This window comes from Schistocerca serialis, chromosome 5 (assembly GCF_023864345.2).
Source record: "Schistocerca serialis cubense isolate TAMUIC-IGC-003099 chromosome 5, iqSchSeri2.2, whole genome shotgun sequence".
NCBI lineage: Eukaryota > Metazoa > Arthropoda > Insecta > Orthoptera > Acrididae > Schistocerca > Schistocerca serialis.
Window position 1 is genome coordinate 601,374,583 of NC_064642.1, and position 18,841 is coordinate 601,393,423.

The 18,841-nt window shown below is 42.9% G+C and overlaps 1 protein-coding gene across 1 annotated transcript in view; it reads left to right on the forward strand.

The window, feature by feature from the left end:
- The window catches only part of LOC126481590 (alpha-tocopherol transfer protein-like), a 178,350-nt gene that overhangs the window by 120,679 nt on the left and 38,830 nt on the right, over positions 1-18,841 (forward strand). The gene's annotated exons all lie outside the window — the stretch shown is intronic.

The following is an 18,841-nucleotide window of genomic DNA, read 5'->3' on the forward strand; positions in this document are numbered from 1 at the left end:
GAACTGATTAAGGGTCAGAGAAAATGATATCTACCACTTCCTGTAATCTGTGTAAAAACAGACGAAGCTGAGTTACTGTAACAGAACTGTGTTTTGACCATTCGATGGAAATGAAGACTGCTACAGCAACATGAGGTAGTATAGAAGACTGTACATGAACCTGGGGGAAGAATGCGGATTTTGGTACTGCATTGTGGTGCTTCTCCAAACTACATACAAGTACTACAGATCCACGTCGAATCACATCTATATCCCGAACAAGCTATCTTCGTTATTCTGTACCACCCATCAAAGAAAAATTACGAACTATAAAACCTCATCTAACTTCATCCGATAAATAACTAGGTAAGATTTTTACCGCACCTACCTCTTCCCATACATCGATAACAAATACCACATGTGTGCAGGCATCGAGCACATGTGACAATCCTACTAAATATACCCGTATTGATTAACTGCACAGACCAGTTTAAAGTTCCGAAGCCTGTACTCTAGGAGGATGATTGTATCCCGCACACTGTATTCTAAGTTGCAAGAGACGTCCACTATGGCCCTGTGTCGTTTTTTAAAAATTAATTTTTTTCTGGTCTGACACACTTTGTACGCTGCCAAACATTTTGTTTTCCTGCCACGACTTCAAGGTCTTTGTCAGGCTTTAAACTGCTATTAATACGTTCTGATCCACTGCTTCTCACAGACAACAAGGACATCACCCCACAATACCGTTATCCAAGACGTCTCACTGTGACACGATTGATGTCATTCAAGATTGCTGCTGTGACATCAGCTGATGATGTGACTGACGTCATTGGTTAAGATGTTGTGAACCGTGGACTCTCCCAGACAACAGGGACAGCACCCCAATGTACAGTTATTCAAGACATCGCACTGTGACGCGATTGACTTCATTCAAGATGGCTGCCATGACGTCGGCTGATGACACAAGTACCGTTACCCAAGGTGGCTGGAAAGTTCCAAATCACCCTGCCAATCCACTCTGGCAAGAGGTTTGAATTTATGAGGGAAGATTGCTCGATTGGGCTACCCACAGACATCGCACTGTGTAAATCATAGTGTTACGGCTGTTACCATAACACACTGCACACACGGGATCATTTTAAATAAAAGTCATTTACAACATAAAGAAACTGGAAGTGTTTTACCGCGTTGGCGTGGGTATACAAGCAATTTTAGAACACAGAACGAGAGGTTATGTCGTGATCGCATGGGTGGAACTGACAAAATATCTTTAGGTTTGCGACAAATGACGGGGGGATCGGTATAAATTGACCGAATTTTTTTTTTTTTGTCATCAGTCTACTGACTGGTTTGATGCGGCCCGCCACGAATTCCTTTCCTGTGCTAACCTCTTCATCTCAGAGTAGCACTTGTAACCTACGTCCTCAATTATTTTCTTGACGTATTCCAATCTCTGTCTTCCTCTACAGTTTTTGCCCTCTACAGCTCCCTCTAGTACCATGGAAGTCATTCTCTCATGTCTTAGCAGATGTCCTATCATCCTGTCCCTTCCCCTTATCAGTGTTTTCCACATACTCCTTTCCTCTCCGATTCTGCGTTGAACCTCCTCATTCCTTACCTTATCAGTCCACCTAATTTTCAACATTCGTCTATAGCACCACATCTCAAATGCTTCGATTCTCTTCTGTTCCGGTTTTCCCACAGTCCATGTTTCACTACCATACAATGCTGTACTCCAGACGTACATCCTCAGAAATTTCTTCCTCAAATTAAGGCCGGTATTTGATATTAGTAGACTTCTCTTGGCCAGAAATGCCTTTTTCGCCATAGCGAGTCTGCTTTCAATGTCCTCCTTGCTCCGTCCGTCATTGGTTATTTTACTGCCTAGGTAGCAGAATTCCTTAACTTCATTGATTTCGTGACCATCAATCCTGATGTAAAGTTTCTCGCTGTTCTCCTTTCTACTACTTCTCATTACCTTCGTCTTTCTCCGATTTACTCTCAAACCATACTGTGTACTCATTAGACTGTTCATTCCGTTCAGCAGATCATTTAATTCTTCTTCACTTTCACCCAGGATAGCAATGTCATCAGCGAATCGTATCATTGATATCCTTTCACCTTGTATTCTAATTCCACTCCTGAACCTTTCTTTTATTTCCATCATTGCTTCCTCGATGTACAGATTGAAGAGTAGGGGCGAAAGCCTACAGCCTTGTCTTACACCCTTCTTAATACGAGCACTTCGTTCTTGATCGTCCACTCTTATTGTTCCCTCTTGGTTGTTGTACATATTGTATATGACCCGTCTCTCCCTATAGCTTACCCCTACTTTTTTCAGAATCTCGAACAGCTTGCACCATTTTATATTGTCGAACGCTTTTTCCAGGTCGACAAATCCTATGAAAGTGTCTTGATTTTTCTTTAGCCTTGCTCCCATTATTAGCCGTAACGTCAGAATAGCCTCTCTCGTCCCTTTACTTTTCCTGAAGCCAAACTGATCGTCACCTAGCGCATTCTCAATTTTCTTTTCCATTCTTCTGTATACTATTCTTGTAAGCAGCTTCAATGCATGAGCTGTTAAGCTGATTGTGCGATAATTCTCGCACTTGTCAGCTCTTGCCGTCTTCGGAATTGTGTGGATGATGCTTTTCCGAAAGTCAGATGGTATATCACCAGACTCATATATTCTACACACCAACGTGAATAGTCGTTTTGTTGCCACTTCCCCAAATGATTTTAGAAATTCTGATGGAATGTTATCTATCCCTTCTGCCATATTTGACCGTAAGACCGTAAGTCCTCCAAAGCTCTTTTAAATTCCGATTCTAATACTGGATCCCCTATCTCTTCTAAATCGACACTTGTTTCTTCTTCTATCACATCAGACAAATCTTCACGCTCATAGAGGCTTTCAATGTATTCTTTCCACCTATCTGCTCTCTCCTCTGCATTTAACAGTGGAATTCCCGTTGCACTCTTATTGTTACCTCCGTTACTTTTAATGTCACCAAAGGTTGTTTTGACTTTCCTGTATGCTGAGTCTGTACTTCCGACAATCATATCTTTTTCGATGTCTTCACATTTTTCCTGCAGCCATTTCGTCTTAGCTTCACTGCACTTCCTATTTATTTCATTCCTCAGCGACTTGTATTTCTGTATTCCTGATTTTCCCGGAACATGTTTGTACTTCCTCCTTTCATCAATCTACTGAAGTATGTCTTCTGTTACCCATGGTTTCTTCGCAGCTACCTTCTTTGTACCTATGTTTTCCTTCCCAACATCTATGATGGCCCTTTTTAGAGATGTCCATTCCTCTTCAACTGTACTGCCTACTGCGCTATTCCTTATTGCTGTATCTATAATGTTAGATAACTTCAAACGTATCTCGTTATTCCTTTGTACTTCCGTATCCCACTTCTATGCGTAATGATTCTTCCTGACTAATGTCTTGAACTTCAGCCTACTGTTCATCACTACTATATTGTGATCTGAGTCTATATCTGCTCCTGGGTACGCCTTACAATCCAGTATCAGATTTCGGAATCTCTGTCTGACCATGATGTAATCTAATTGAAATCTTCCCGTATCTCCCGGCCTTTTCCAAGTATACCTACTCCTCTTGTGATTCTTGAACAAGGTATTCGCTATTACTAGCTGAAACTTGTTACAGAACTCAATTAGTCTTTCTCCTCTTTCATTCCTTGTCCCAAGCCCATATTCTCCAGTAACCTTTTCTTCTACTCCTTCCCCTACAACTGCATTCCAGTCGCCCATGACTATTAGATTTTCGTCCCCCTTTACATACTGCATTACCCTTTCAATATCCTCATACACTTTCTCTATCTGTTCATCTTCAGCTTCCGACGTCGGCATGCATACCTGAACTATCGTTGTCGGTGTTGGTCTGCTGTCGATTCTGATTAGAACAACCCGGTCACTGAAATGTTCACAGTAACACACCCTCTGCCCTACCTTCCTATTCATAACGAATCCTACACCTGTTGTACCATTTTCTGCTGCTGTTGATATTACCCGATTCTCATCTGACCAGAAATCCTTGTCTTCCTTCCACTTCACTTCACTGACCCCTACTATGTCCAGATTGAGCCTTTGCATTTCCCTTTTCAGATTTTCTAGTTTCCCTACCACGTTCAAGCTTCTGACATTCCACGCCCCGACTCGTAGAACGTTATCCTTTCGTTTATTATTCAATCTTTTTCTCATGGTAACCTCCCCCTTTGCAGTCCCCTCCCGGAGATCCGAATGGGGGACTATTCCGGAATCTTTTGCCAATGGAGAGATCATCATGACACTTCTTCAATTACAGGCCACATGTCATGTGGATACACGTTACGTGTCTTCAATGCAGTGGTTTCCATTGCCTTCTGCATCCTCATGTGGTTGATCATTGCTGATTCTTCCACCTTTAGGGGCAATTTCCCACCCCTAGGACCAGAGAGTGCCCTGAACCTCTATCCGCTCCTCCGCCCTCTTTGACAAGGCCGTTGGCAGAATGAGGCAGACTTCTTACGCCGGAAGTCTTCGGCCGCCAATGCTGATTATTTATCAAAATGTAGGCAGTGGCGGGGATCGAACCCGGGACCGAAGACGTTTTGATTATGAATCAAAGACGCTACCCCTAGACCACAGGCACAAATATTGACCGAATATACATCGAAATGTAGGGAAATTGAGAAAGTACTTGCCTATCTTCTGGTTCACACAGAACAATTTGTACATAGGAACAAGTATGCGGCAGCATGAGGAATCCGAGAAAACGTCGACATGGAAACGAAGGGAATATGGGAAGCAGTCAATTTGTATCCGTCGAATCAGCATTATATTGTATGTCTATTGAGGTACCAGTGATACACGCGCTATATTACGGTATTTGACGCTTTCCAGGAAGACAAAGAACCATCCACCTCAAAACTTACATGCATTTGCATTAAGGGATAACAGAGTGTGGACGGGGTGATCGATTGAGATGGAGCTGTAACGAGGTACATTTTAATGGTAGACTGTTGATGTATTCAAGAGAGGCAGAAGTTGCTGCAGGTGAATTTTTCCATTGTTCTGTTGGGATGCATTAGTAGCGTCAGATACCCTGTGTTCTGCTCGTATACAGCCACGTGATCTGTATGTGGCTTAAAGCAATGTCTGCTTGCGATCGTTAATGGTAAACCTGTTGGTCATTAAAGGACTTCCATCTCATCTGTGAGAAACGTGACACATTCCTCGAAAGGAACTATGATTTATGCGATGCCCCCATCCCCCTGTTCCATTTTTGGTGTAAAATCAAGACTTCAGCTTCATAGCTAAGTTAGAGATAGGTGATTGTGAGGCACTGCAATCCCCGTGTATGCATTTACCTGACAGATGCGCTATTTACAGAGTTAGTGACAGAATGGCTTGTAATTTTCACATGTCAAACGCTGCTGCTATGCGGTTATCTCTTTCCTTGTAAGAGGTACTCCCCGCTACTAACGATCATTTTATATAGGGCAGAGGCAGGCATAATATAATTTCAGAAGTGTGATCGGATATGAAGAGTGGACGCTACATGTCTCCGGAAAGCTATATTGTGCTCGTATCACACAGAGCCAATGTTTTAAGGCAGTAGTTTTTTCGTTTTACGGTTCGGTAACATAGTTTATTGTTGAGAAACCGGGAGGAACGATGTATAACCTGCGGTTGAAATATATTTCTTACATTGGGATATTAACAGCGCTACATTCCATACGACTGATAGGTCGGAAACGCAAGCGGTCTAACTTTATAGCCCGTTTTAAGTGCAGATCGTTGTAGCCTAAGGAGTGCGTTTGCTTATGTTCACTCTTACCGATACCTTCGAGCTACTGATGCTTGACTCTGGAATAATTAAAATTGATAGCTTGGTTGATTAACGTAAAAATACGTCAAACTCTTCCGCCTGGAGCTCCACCGCTCATAAAATTCATCCATTCCTTGTTCTTTCTACCCGTCAGCTATTACATAACGACACTTTGAAATCTCTTACTATACATTGGTAAGGAGTGCTAACCTCCTCGACATGGGCACATCTCGAGAAATATTGTCCACTTCGATGGGCGAGGAGTCGGTAAGCTCCATTCATTCGAGAGACGTGGAATGTAGAGGTCTACTTCTGGTCGGTTGCAGGCTAAAGAGTAACGGTGCTGCAGCGCAGGTTGGTCAATATCACTGTGAGGGGTTCTTTCAATCTCTAATTTTACCACTAAGACTGCGAGAATGCTCTGTGACTTCCATCAGCATCGTAAATTAAGCACTGTGGTCGAGGTGTTAGAAATACGTGGGGCGCTATCTAAAATACACTCCTGGAAATTGAAATAGGAACACCGTGAATTCATTGTTCCAGGAAGGGGAAACTTTATTGACACATTCATGGGGTCAGATACATCACATGATCACACTGACAGAACCACAGGCACATAGACACAGGCAACAGAGCATGCACAATGTCGGCACTAGTACAGTGTATATCCACCTTTCGCAGCAATGCAGGCCGCTATTCTCCCATGGAGACGATCGTAGAGATGCTGGATGTAGTCCTGTGGAACGGCTTGCCATGCCATTTCCACCTGGCGCCTCAGTTGGACCAGCGTTCGTGCTAGACGTGCAGACCGCGTGAGACGACGCTTCATCCAGTCCCAAACATGCTCAATGGGGGACAGATCCGGAGATCTTGCTGGCCAGGGTAGTTGACTTACACCTTCTAGAGCACGTTGGGTGGCACGGGATACATGCGGAAATGCATTGTCCTGTTGGAACAGCAAGTTCCCTTGCCGGTCTAGGAATGGTAGAACGATGGGTTCGATGACGGTTTGGATGTACCATGCACTATTCAGTGTCCCCTCGACGATCACCAGTGGTGTACGGCTAGTGTAGGAGATCGCTCCCCACACCATGATGCCGGGTGTTGGCCCTGTGTGCCTCGGTCGTATGCAGTCCTGATTGTGGCGCTCACCTGCACGGCGCCAAACACGCATACGACCATCATTGGCACCAAGGCAGAAGCGACTCTCATCGCTGAAGACGACACGTCTCCATTCGTCCCTCCATTCACGCCTGTCGCGACACCACTGGAGGCGGGCTGCACGATGTTGGGGCGTGAGCGGAAGACGGCCTAACGGTGTGCGGGACCGTAGCCCAGATTCATGGAGACGGTTGCGAATGGTCCTCGCCGATACCCCAGGAGCAACAGTGTCCCTAATTTGCTGGGAAGTGGCGGTGCGGTCCCCTACGGCACTGCGTAGGATCCTACGGTCTTGGCGTGCATCCGTGCGTCGCTGCGGTCCGGTCCCAGGTCGACGGGCACGTGCACCTTCCGCCGACCACTGGCGACAACATCGATGTACTGTGGAGACCTCACGCCCCACGTGTTGAGCAATTCGGGGGTACGTCCACCCGGCCTCCCGCATGCCCACTATACGCCTTCGCTCAAAGTCCGTCAACGGCACATACGGTTCACGTCCACGCTGTCGCGGCATGCTACCAGTGTTAAAGACTGCGATGGAGCTCCGTATGCCACGGCAAACTGGCTGACACTGACGGCGGCGGTGCACAAATGCTGCGCAACTAGCGCCATTCGACGGCCAACACCGCGGTTCCTGGTGTGTCCGCTGTGCCGTGCGTGTGATCATTGCTTGTACAGCCCTCTCGCAGTGTCCGGAGCAAGTATGGTGGGTCTGACACACCGGTGTCAATGTGTTCTTTTTTCCATTTCCAGGAGTGTACTTTGATGATGTATGTGTTCGAGAATTAACAATGAATGGAAGTAGTACATAGTCATCTATCCACATTAACAATGATGCTCGCAAAGTGTAGAAGGGGTGGTTCAGCTATGATATTGAAATTGGGAAACACGCTGTGACATCATTGGTCGGAGCTGAAATTTGTGTAAAATTGCTAAAACTCTTCACAGTATCAACTGGGATGCTTTTTTTTCAGTACATCGGCGGTATTTTTCCCATCCCGCCTGTCCACTTGCACGCAGTTGGTTATGAGATAATGATTGACTGATAGGGCTTGTTTGAGTTGGAGAAGGAGTTTTGTGGAGGGTGGACACCTTCTGGGGATGGCTAGCATCGAAACAGTGATCGCGTAAATTACTGCAATATGAAGAATCACTTGAAACAGAATGCAGAGACATCAGCTACTCAGTCAATGTGACAGATGAGCTTAAATGTACTTTATAACCCATGCCAATGACGTACAATTCTTTCTGTTTCCCTATGTTGTATACGACTTTTATTTAAAATAATCCAGTGTGTTAGGTATGTTATGGTAACAACAGTAACAATATAATTTACAAAGTGTGACATCTAGAGGTAGCCTCAAAAATTCAAACTTCCCGCCAAGTGGGCTTGGCATGGGGGAGTGGCACTTTCCAGCCACCTTGGGTAACGCTACTCGCATCATCGGCTGACGTAATGGCAGGTATTTGAATGACATTAATCGCATCACAATGTGACGTCTTAGACAACTGTACTTTGGTGTGATGTCCCTGTTGTTTGGAAGACGCCATGGATCAGAACGTCTTAATGAATGACGTCAATCGCACCATCAGCTGATGTCACAGCAGCTATCTTGAATGACGTCCACCACGTCACAGTGCCACATCTTGGATAACAGTACTTTTGGGTGATGTCCTTGTTGTCTGCGAGAGGCAGTGTATCAGAGTGCATTAATGTCAATTTAAAACGTGGCACAGACTTCGAAGTCATGTAAGAAAAACAAAATGTTTGGCAGTGTACAAAGCGTGTTAGAGCTGAAAAAATATAATCTTTCAAACAACGAGACAGGGCCACAGGGGGCAACTCTTGCGACTTACAATATAGCCTGCAAGATGCTATCATTCTCCTAGAGTACAGGCGATGGAACTTTAAAATGGTCTGTGCAGCTGATCAATACCTGTATATTTAAAACGATAGTCACATGTGCTCGATGCATATACACAGTGGTATTTTTTCGATGTATGGGAAGAGGGAGGTGTGGTAAAAATCTTATCTAGTTATTTATCGGATGAAGTTTGTAATTTTTCTCTGATGGATGGTACAGAATAACGAAGATAGCTGGTTTGGGATATGGATGTGAATCGACGTGGATTTGTAATAGTACTTGTATGTAGTTTGGAGAAGCACCACAATGCAGCAGCAAAATCCACTTTCTTCTCCCAGTTCCTGTACTGTCTTTTATACTACGTCATGTTGCAGGAATAGTCTTCGTTTCCATTGAATGGTCAAAACACAGTTCTATTGCAGTAACTCAGTTTCGCCTGTTTCTATACAGATTGCAGGAGGTGGTAGGTATAGTTTTCTCTGACGCCTAATCCAGTTCCTACTTACACTCGAACGATCACGTGCGCAAAGCTGCAGGGATGTTAGCGTAGAGTTTGACGGGCAGTTGCAGGATGCATACGGGCTACCTGAAACGAGGCGGGAATTTTACTGTAGCAGATGGGTTCGAGAAAGGTGACTCGTCTCGATATATGAGAGTGCCAGAAATATGATTCGCTACTGGCTGTAATCATTAATGGACTTCTCCATAGGATGCGATACAGGTATGGGGTTGAATGGAAAGACTTGATTCCAAATCATAGACATCATTTCTAGCATATAGCATAGCACTTGGGATCTGGAAAGCTAGTGGACACTTCTTACGAGCTCAATCATCACACCATCTACTACTGTTTGTGATCATTCTCAATCAACCATTGCCTGTAGCCCAGTGGATATATCACCAAACCTCTGACATTGCAAAGAGACAGAACGTGTTACAAATACTGGAGAAATACATAGCGGCGGTGTCTTCAGGGAGTTGCTAATACCTGTTTCATACCATGCTCCTTAGCTGAATCGCTTTCAAAATGCGGTAATTTTATTACAAGGTTACACAGTTGGCGATGCGTTGGTCTGATGCTATATACTCCAGCGATCTCTGTCTACATCCAGTGTCACAGAATTTGTCTGTAAAAACCATTTCATTCAGAGGTATTGACATACCTCGATTAATAAAGCCATTTTTAACATACAGTAATTTTTGGAATTTTTTTTTTTTAAGTAAGATGATTAAACCTCTCTTTCCAAGACACGGTGGTAGCACTCGCAAGAAAAACGTATGAGACATGTCGACCCATCACTGATTTTCGGTCAGTATTATTTCGTATCGCCAGCGATCAGTTATTGACGATGTATTATACTTAGTAGTAAGGGGTGTGCGATAGTTTCACCTTGAGCATCAGGCTTATAAAGTATGCATTTGTGTTCCGACATGTGCAAAAGGGAATGACTATGTATATTTGTAACGAAGGTATGGATTTGAGGTCAAGTACTGTGATAGCAAAGGAAAGAGTATGTCAGGTCATAATAATGGTACTGATATTTCTATTTACAGAGCCGCAGCTGTCAACAGGGTGTATTGCTGATACTTCGATCACTGTCAAATGTCATTCAGCGGAGACCGCGATTGTAACATTTAGTTGTAAGTATAGGGATGAAATACATATTTTACCGATTTCTTACGATAATGATTCTACCTGTGCGACCTTGGCCCGCAGCGCCGGTGAACTGTGCGGGAATGATTCACATTTCCCATTAACGGTAGGATCGGCAGAATGGAGAGGCCCGTTGGAGTGTAGGAAAGTAGATGAATAAACCATGTTGGCCTCTAGACAGACGAATAGCGAACTATTACTTAGTATGTGTGGGATAGCTTTCGTAATCGCATGGAATTTGAGAGGATTGAATATGAAGGTACATTTGCACTGAGCCGTTACTCCCTCCCATGTAAATTGTTCAGTTGACTGCTTCTGGACATTTCGCGCCTTTATCTAGCTGAGAGAAGATCGATTGTGGTGTGTGCATCTAGCATGTGGAAGACAAGTTTGCTAGTTTTCTAGGCATGAGAAACACGTTATTTGTCTTTGCAGATTAGAGGGATGATTTGGAATCTGTTAACCAGTGGCATCAGTATTCTAGAGAGAAAATATCAGTTTAATCTATTTTTCATCTGTCGAGAATTTTTCACCTAAAAGTCTTTGCAGGCGGGATAATTTTCTAGTTACTCTATGGTTTACAGCAAGTTCTACCTAGCTAATTTTTGGTTTTGTAGAGAAATAATTTCCATTCCATATCTTCGGAATTATGTTGCACAAGCGATCGGTAGGATACTGCTGTGTGCTTGATATCGAGAAGTGGGTGATATTCTAGCAAACCATGCGAAATTACATGTGTTCTTGTAATCCCAGAGTCTGGAGATGGGTGCAGAAAAGCGAGCAAGCAAGGAAGCAGGTTCAGACCAGAAACAGTAACGCGTTTGTGCTGTGGGAAACCGAGCCCGAAGTATAGAACAGTTCTGAGAGTGACTTCGGTCCACTGAGGGCGCTCTGGTCGCATGTTGGGAGTGGATGACTTGTGTCGGCTGGCTGTGGGAAAATATCTAGTGCTGTGAAGAGTATATATCGTGCTGTCAGTCTTCGTGGTATATATACGAATGATGTAAAATGGGTGACCTTATTTGGCACAGGATTCGAATTGTACGTTTACTACATAGACATGGTATGCAGTGATATATTTCTAGTTAGAGATCGGTTTCTAGCTCTAATATTCAATCTTCTTTACTCAGTGGGAGAGCCGTGTAAATGAGTAAGAACCTTTCCATGTCTGAAGATATGTAAGGGCACTTTTCAGGGTTTAATTGTCGGTGCAGTATGGCGATCTGTCTAAAATAGCTTTTTATTGCCTCTGAAAGTCTTGAGTGCAGAAAGAAAGAAAAGGTGGATGGTGCTTCCACACCTGCTGCAGCAGTAATTAGAAGGGTAAATTCGATAAGAGTCAATCATAATGCTCGATACATTCACATGACATCCTTTGTGCTGGTGTATAGGCGTCTCTACCTAGCGGTGAGAACGTTTGCATATGTGTGAAGAAGGAAACCTCTTATAAGACCTACATGTTTCCAAGCAGGAGAGAATGATGAGGAAGAGAAATCCAGCCCCCACAAACTTTTTTTCTATAAATAAACAATATGCCCTTGAATTTCCTTTTATGAGGCCCTTCCTCTCCACCAACAGACAGCCATCTAGGTTATGTCATGGAAGGGACGACAGCGGCCTCTGGTGGTGGTACTGTGTACTGGACCACTAAGACTCATGGTGAACACACAGTTTCCCGCCTTTCTCCCCCCCCACCATCTTGGATTATGTCACAGATGAGAGCAACCCCTGGCAGCAGTACTGTGTACTAGGTCAGCTGGTGTCCGGAGCTCGTGGTGAACACACTGGATAGTGGTACTGCCTCTAATTGGTGCATGCAAAATAATAAAGACTTATGTCCAGCACAAGCCAAGTCCTTTTCCCTCCAATCCCTAGGAAGAGGTGGCCATCAGATGACTAAGGTAGTGGAGGTAACCCAAGTGACCTTTCTTTCCCGCCATTTTCTTGGGTTACTAGAGGTTACATTGTCCTGATGGAATTTGAACTTCCCATCTGGGGGGGTGGGGGGGGGGCGGCATGGCAGTGGGTGTGGCACTTTAACACCAGTACTTGCATTATCATCTGATATTGCCGGCCAGTGTGGCTGTGCGGTTAAAGGCGCTTCAGTCTGGAACCGTGTAACCGCTACGGTCGCAGGTTCGAATCCTGCCTCGGGCATGGATGTGTGTGATGTCCTTAGGTTAGTTAGGTTTAATTAGTTCTAAGTTCTAGGCAACTGATGACCTCAGAAGTTAAGTCGCATAGAGCTCAGAGCCATTTGAACCATTTTTGAATCATCTGATATCATGGACGCCATCTTGGATGACGTCATGAACTGTTGTCAGTTGATAAGGTCATGGCCGCCGTCTTGGATAATGGTACTTTGGCGCAGAAACTGCTTTGTCCCAATACTGGTGTGTACCTAGTTAGATGACAGAAACAGCCACATTCTATAAAAAGGACTAAGGAAAATCATTGAATGTTATTTGTTATTGTTACCTTCTCCAAAAATGTATTCAGCTACAAGAAATTCTTTACCAAATCAGTAACAATGCACAACTGTCAAAGTTTCCTTTTCTCTTTAAAAAAGAGAAAAGTGTTAATCTTCTGCAAGAAAAATTATTGAACTACAAATACTAGATGTTAAACATTTTACATATTTTTGCCAGTTTTAAAACGATTACAAAGGTCAAAGACGTTATATATTAAAGAATTACAACTTACCAGGACTTCAGATAGGGGCACAAGAAAGCTGGCAGTCTGAGACCTCGGTCACCAGCTGTCGGCGACAACAAGTAAGCGTAAGTTGTACGCTACAACATGTACAGCAGACGCTCCCTTAAACAGTGAGAGGGTCAAACAAAACTAGCGCTTTTAGCCCAGCTTGAAAGATATCACACTTAGAGCAGGTATAATCGCAGGAGTAATCGAGTATGAGACGTTATTTACATTTTACATCTTAAATAACTACTTGAGTTTCACATTAAATATTCCTCTGAAGAGTAGGGAAGGAGATATACTACTATCTGAACAACCCACGACACTGCCAGTGATTAAAGTGGATCTCCTTTCTTCATTTCAACACAGTGGCAAGATAGAATCTAAACTTAAAATAGAGAACAGGCGGGAATTTCTTAAAATCAAAATCACAAGGAAAGAACACTTTCAACTTTTATTTAAAATAAGATGCCCGAATATTTTTTTAAAAAAAACTACACTAAAGAGATGAGCAATTTTGCACATGGGACGGAGATGAGCACATGCCGGTGACCCCTTCGGAATTAAATGCAAAATGGGGGAGAGCGGCACCTTATAATATCAGTATGAATTAGCTGTGGAAGCACATTATAAATGTGTTTCTCACCTTTCTATATCAAACTTAACAAATCATATTGCGTTTCCGTACTGTTCTTCTAGGGCGTCAGATTTATACATTTTGTTTAGCTTTAATGTTTCCAGGCTTGATTATCGCTACTTATTGCTTTTTATCACCAATACCTATCTATCAAGTGAGCATAAACTGTTGTGACATGAGGTATCACGTCATTTATTTGCTTTCATGTGTTTTCAGTTTTTTGCTGTTTCCTGTCATTTTAACTTTGTTGCCGAATACTTTTTCTGGTGCCTCGGTCAAGATTAGGGAGGAAAGCGATTAGGAGTTTCCTTTTACCCTAAACCTAATGTAATCCCACGATCACCTCCATTGACACATCTTATTTGCAGTCTCATCTAGTAGAAACTCTTTGGCGTCAATTCCTGCATTATGAACCGGTAGTATGCTCGTGATTTGTTGCAGTAGAATGGAACATAATGTGCTCACTTAACTGTTGAAAAAAACCTCTTTGAGTCTCTATGGCTCAGTGAGTAAAGTACAGCGATTTAAAAGTATAGGGAAGTAATGAATGCACGATTTAGAGGAAGCAGAGCTCATGTCCATCCTCTGGTATTCTTTCCCAAGTAAACTGAGATAACACGTGACAAAGTGGAAAGTTTTTTCTGTCATGCAAATCCAACTCCCGAAATGTGTTTGTCAGGCTTCAGGAAAACCCAGATATTAAAAACACCAACCCAGTAAGTAAAATTGGTTTTATTATACTTTCTACTGATTTTTCTTATTATATTAAATATTTATGATTTAATAGTTCACTTTAAATTTCTGTGAGTAATTTATTCAAAACACTAACGTATTCTTACTAATGTTTTCTTAGGGTCTCTTCTCTTCCCCCCTGCTAGCACAGCGTCCATTCAGAGAATCCTATCCACCTAAAAAATCTGGAAACCAGAAGCAGGAAAATGCTGGAAAGCACAAGTTCATAGACACTTGTTGACACAGGGCAAAATTATTAATCCCTTGGAGATTGTTGCTGTCCCATTTCAAATTCCAAATGAAAGTGAGACATGATCGAAGAACCATTTCGGTAGAGTTTATGCATATATTGGTCAGCGTTAAGTCAGGCTCCTGTGTTTGTTGCTGTCATAATTTTGACAAATTAAATACTGACAAAATTTGTTGTTATGTGGTGGAGATGAGAGTTTGGCGTCATTGGCCGGGAGGCCCCTTGCGGGGCAGGTCCGGCCGCCTCGGTGCAGGTCTCATTACATTCAACGTCACATTTGGCGACCTGCGCTCCGGATGGGGATGAAATGATGATGGAGACAACACAACCTCCAGTCTCTGAGTGGAGAATATCTCCGACCCAGCTGGGAATCGAACCCTGCCCCGTAGGACGACAATCCGTGTCACTGACTCAGCTATCGGAGCGGACTGTTGTGAAATTACACAATAGTAATAAACCCGTAATTCTGGTTGACAGATCTTGACGCCACGGTATAGGATGCGTCTACGTGATTCATCAGATTACATTATGTATTCTATGGGAATGTAGTTAGAAACATAGAGTGACTTTAAGCTTGCGACCTACTTATGTTGTCGATTCACGGGGCGGCTGGTAGAGGCCTAGCACTTCTAATGACCAGTATGCACCCAGTAGAGGTGGCGATAGCACAGCAACAACCAGTGTTTACGACATCCATTCCAATAGGTGCGATTGTCCAAAGATTGGGCAGCGTAATTTTCTTAACACAGAGCTGCCTCAACGATAGATGTTCCTTACGGTGAGCACAGACCAATGCGCCCCCCCCCCCTCCCCCCAAAGTTTCCTCATGTGACAGTATGGAATTATTGTTGTGGGATTTTGTGAAAGACCCCACGAATGTCTCTCCTTTCAAAAATGACATGTGGCACAGCGTACTAACAGCAGTAACTGCAGTATTAAATCCAAACGCATTTCAAGAAGTGTGGGACAACTTTGAATGTCATCTGAATGTTTGTCATGTGCCTAGTAGAGGACACATTAAACAACTGTGGAAGATAAACAAAAACGTAGATACAAAAGGTAAATGTATGAGGGGGAGTCAAATGAAGAAGCTAAGTAGTATTTTCTCATGTTTTTGTTGAACAAAAGTGAAAGTGTATTACTTTTAGACATAGCCTCCCTGTCGTTCACCACACTTCCTGAGTTGCGTAAGAAGGGCACGAAGTCCTCTGGGGAAAAAATTCTTTCTCTCTAAGTGTCTTTGCTTCGAATGTTTATATGCCAAATGCCAACCACCTAGCTGTTTGAAGCAAATTGATTATACCGGCTGATCAAAAAATCAGTATAAATTTGAAAACTGAATAAATCACCGAATAATGTAGATAGAGAGATACAAATTGACACACATGCTTGGAATGGCATGGGATTTTATTAGAACCAAAAAATACAAAAGTTCAAAAAATTTCCGACAGATGGCGCTTCATCTGATCCGAATAGTAATAATTAGCATAACAAAGTAAGACAAAGCAAAGATGATGTTCTTTACAGGAAGTGCTCAATACGTCCACCATCATTCCTCAACAATAGCTGTAGTCGAGGAATAATGTTGTGAACAGCACTGTAAAGCATGCCCGGAGTTATGGTGAGGCACTGGCGTCGGATATTGCCTTTCAGCATCCCTAGAGATGTCGGTCGATCACGATACACTTGCGAATTCAGGTAACCCCAAAGCCAATAATTGCACGAACTGAGGTCTGGGGATCTGGGAGGCCAAGCATGACGAAAATGGCGGCTGAGCACACGGTCATCACCAAACGACGCGCATCTGTCAGACATTTTGTGAACTTAGTTTCTTTTTTTGTTCTAGTAAAACCCAATGTCTTTCTAAGCATGTGTGTCAGTTTCTACCTCTCTATCTACATTATTCCGTGGTTAATTAATATTTCAAATTTATACTGACTTTTTGATCACCCGGTATGTAACAGAGTAAATCAAGGAGGCAGTGTAAATTGAATTTTTGATTATTTACTAATCAGAGTCATAGGAGAAATTTATTTGCCTTTCTAGTTATTATTCCCTGTTGGTTTATTCATCTCATTAACTCTCGTGTGCCTAGCAATTTCGAAACGGGAAAAAATAAAAAGTTTCCGAATGCAACTGGGAATCAAACAGAAGGTCTCTGCTCCATAGCCAGACGCCTTGGTCATTACACCTGCGGCACTTTCGTTTATCAGTTTTTACCTTATGGATACATAAGCTATGTGTTGCGACCGTTTTCCGGAAACAGCCACGAAACTGACGCATCATCGTAATGAAAGACTCATGCCTTGTAGAAGGGAGAGAACGTTGGAAGCATTCTGGATGGTGCATGGCAGTAAACGTCGGCCGCTAACCTTAAAGCCATTTTTCAGAAGGACCAGACCATATGCCAATAGCTCATTGGCGATCTGTCAGCCTTCTGCAGAGCCATCCTGGGATTTCGAGCTTCATAGACAGTGACAGACAAAATCTCCTGCATCACAAACCTTTGGTGAAAACGTTTTACAACCAAGAAATGGACTAAGAAGGAACACTTCCTAGCAGAAGGCACTATTGTCCTCCAGTGTAGAATGCTGAATTTTTCTTTGGAAAGCACAGGATAGTAGAGACGAACATACCAGAAATGAAAGGCGGACACACAGTTTTGGGCCTTTGAAAATGTGAGACGCCAATGGACGCATTTACTATGCAAAAAAGCTAATTTTTATGCGACGTAGGAATCATAAGGGTTGGCTGACTGAAATAAGCTGTAGGTTAGGCACAAAGGTTGTGCTGTGCTGACGAAGACTACTTCACTGATCGCAAAGAGAGAGAGAGAGAGTGAAGGGACTTTCTACTCTGTTAGATGTTAGGACGAGAATTATTGGTTAACCAACTGGAGGAAGGGAAGTAGCACGTCCTTAGGAGCATTGTCATCAGTCGGTGCTCAGAAGATATGGAGCACAGTCAATCTGAAGTTAACAAGAGATGAAAAGCGCAGCGATGGAGGTTTCCTTGTAAAAACTGTCGATCGGCAATCATTTCACCATCAACTTCATCTTAGACGTCTTCTGGAAAATGTTCTTGTTCATCTGGATCGTCCGGAACGTCGATTGCTACAGTGCCCCTCCAATGGCCGGACGACATCACAGCAGATGTACTGAGAAGCTTAAAGAAGCTTCGGGAAAATCTGTACTTCGGCATTGACGAGGTCGTTGGTGGCACAAATGGCTGAACTTGTAACCATTTTAGCCTCCACCTACAGCACTATGTTAAGATCGATCAGCAACTACGAGATGATGTGTAGTGAAACTAAAAGTCATTTTATAACTTTTTAATCACTTCAGACTGCACATTGAAGACTTGCATTTCAAATCAATGAAGAGTATACTTTCAACTCCATCCGCAGGTGCGACGTATTCTCTTCTTGAGTACTATCTGTTTTCAGTTAAGGTGACAAGAGCCTCTGGGCATTTGTGATTACAATTAATTCAGTTGTGAGATTTCAAATCAATGAAGAGTATACTTTCAACTCCATCCGCAGGTGTGACGTATTCTCTTCTTGAGTACTATCTGTTCTCAGTTAAGGTGACAAGAGCCTCTGGGCATTTGTGATTACAATTAATTCAGTTGTGAGATTATTAGCATCTCTCCCTTCCAGAATCTATGTCAGATGTGCCAAGCACTTATTATGTAACATTCGCCACTGTTTTTCATCTGTTTTGTCTTTATCAGAATAAATAAAAGTAATTGTGATCCATGCATCATTTTGTAGTCATAAATTCCTCATCCGTTAATCTGGAGAGCACTGTACCAACTTTGAGACGCCTATCAGGCTTAAAGTTCATTTAAAAAAACAGTAATCAAATTTTCCTTCTTGATTTCTAGGAAAACATATGTTCTCCAAGAAGTATATTTTCAATTACATACCGGCAATTCTGAGTTGACTGCGCATCACGAACCTTAGGTGTTGTGTTTACAAAAAAGGGGGAGGGTTGTGCACAAGCGGACCAACAATCATAAGATGAATTCG